This window comes from Henckelia pumila, chromosome 2 (genome assembly GCF_033568475.1).
Source record: "Henckelia pumila isolate YLH828 chromosome 2, ASM3356847v2, whole genome shotgun sequence".
Taxonomy (NCBI): domain Eukaryota; kingdom Viridiplantae; phylum Streptophyta; class Magnoliopsida; order Lamiales; family Gesneriaceae; genus Henckelia; species Henckelia pumila.
In genome coordinates, this window is record NC_133121.1 from 179,640,575 (window position 1) to 179,642,897 (window position 2,323).

The 2,323-nt window shown below is 29.6% G+C and overlaps 1 non-coding gene across 1 annotated transcript; it reads left to right on the forward strand.

Moving 5' to 3' along the window:
* The first annotated feature begins 1,520 nt into the window (after window positions 1–1,520).
* On the forward strand, window positions 1,521–1,631 carry LOC140885808 (small nucleolar RNA R71). Its single transcript, XR_012151224.1, has one exon. It is a non-coding gene; the product is annotated as a small nucleolar RNA R71 (small nucleolar RNA).
* The last annotated feature ends 692 nt before the right edge of the window (window positions 1,632–2,323 follow it).

Here is a 2,323-nt window from a genome sequence, read left to right on the forward strand (position 1 = left end):
AAGTTGCTAGAAATGGACGTCCCAATATTACTGGAATTTCGTTATGTACTTCTATTGGTTGTGTATCCAAGACAATAAAATCCACAGGATATATGAATTTATCGACTTGAACTAACACATCTTCTACGATACCTCTAGGTATTTTGATTGACCTATCGGCTAGTAAAAGAGTAACAGATGTAGGTTTTAAATCTCCCAACTTAAGCTTTTCATAAACTGAATAAGGAATTAAATTCACACTTGCTCCCAAATCTAACAAAGCTTTTTTAATTTTATTTTTTCCAATAATACATGAAATTGTTGGACAACCGGGATCTTTATATTTCAAGGTAGAATTATTTTGAATAATAGAACTTACTTGCTCCGTTAAGAATGCTTTCTTATTTACATGCAATTGTCTTTTTACAGTACATAAATCTTTTAAAAACTTTGCATAAGAAGGCACTTGTTTAATAGCATCTAATAATGGAATATTTATTTTTACTTGTTTAAAAACTTCATAAATATCAGAATCATTTTTTTGTTTTTTATTATTTACTAATGCATGAGGAAAAGGAACATGTTTATTTATTTTATCATCAATTTTCTTATTTTTAGGACTCAAAGCATCATCTTTCTCAAAAGTATCAGGATTTGAATCCTTACTCTTTGAGTTTAATTGATCTTTGTTTTCATCACTATATGGATCATTAACTATTTTACCACTTCTAAGAGTAATAACCGATTTTACTTGATCAAATTTTTCTTGATTTTGATTTTTAGGATTAGGTTGTGGTTGAGATGGAAATTTTCCTTTTTCATGAATATTAAGTGCAGATGCAAATTTTGCAAGAATTTCTTTCAAATCATTCATAGATTGAATGTTTTGAATATTGATAGACTCTTGCTTTTGAATGTATGCATGAATTTCATCTTCAAAATTTTTTCTTGGAGGTGGGATATAAGGAGCATAACCTTGATGATTTTGGTTATTTTGAAAAGGTTGTTGTGAAGGTTGTGCATTATTATCGTTCCTCCAACTAAAATTGGGATGATTTCTCCAACCAGGATTGTATGTTTGTGAAAAAGGATCTAATGTTGGTTTTTTAAAATTGTTAACATAATTGGCTTGTTCATGGAGACATTCTTTAAATGAAGACAAAGTAGGACAATTTTTTGTAAGATGATCATGTGTGTCACATATATGACAAACAATTTCTTGAACACTTTTTAATTGATCACTCTTTTTCATTTCTAATGACTCGATTTTTCTTGCTAAAGATGCAAGTTTAGCTTGAACATCTACATCATCTTTAAGATGATAAATACCACCCCCATTTGTTGAATTATTGGTTTTACTTGGTGGTTCAATTGAGCCTATATTATCCCAATTTTGAGCATTTTCTGCTAATGACTCCAAATATTCCATAGCTTCATTTGGGTTTTTATCTTCAAAAGTTCCATTACACATGAATTCTATCATTTGCCTATCTTTAGGTATTAAACCTTCATAAAAGTGAGAAATTATTCTCCATATTTCAAAACCATGATGTGGGCATGTATTAAGTAACTCTTTATATCTATCCCAACATTGATAAAATGTTTCCCCTTGTTTTTGAGAAAAAGTTGTAATTTGTCTTTTAAAAGAGTTTGTTCTATGGGAAGGAAAAAACTTTTTTAGAAATTGTTGTTGCATTTCTTCCCATGATCTTATTGAACTTGATCTCAAATTTTGCAACCATGTTTTAGCTTTATCTTTTAAGGAAAAAGGGAAAAGCTTTAATCGAACAGTATCCATGCTACAATTTTGATCATTATAAGTGTTGCAAACCTCCTCAAATTCTCTTAAATGCAAATATGGATTTTCAGAATCTAAGCCATGAAAATTTGGTAAAAGTTGAATGACTTGTGGCTTAAAATTGAAATTAGATGCATCAGGAGGAAAAACTAAACAAGATGGTGTACTAGTTCTTATTGGATTCATATGGTGCCTAAGTGTTCTTGGTTGTTCATGTTCTTGATGATGATTATTATTATTATTATCATCTTGATTATTAGAATTATCGTCCATGTTTAAAATATTTTCAGTTACTCGAACAAGTCTACCACTTTGTTTATGACTCCAAACAATCATACAATAAAAAACAACATACTATTTACATAATAACAAAATTAAACTTAATTTATACCTCCCCGGCAACGGCGCCAAAAACTTGCTACAAATTAAATTGTAATTCACCCAAGTGTAGGTTGTCTGCAAGTAATATACTCGTGAGTACGAGATCGATCCACGGAGAGGATGTTGTAAGTTTAATTTTAGCAATAATATATTATAGATGAAAAT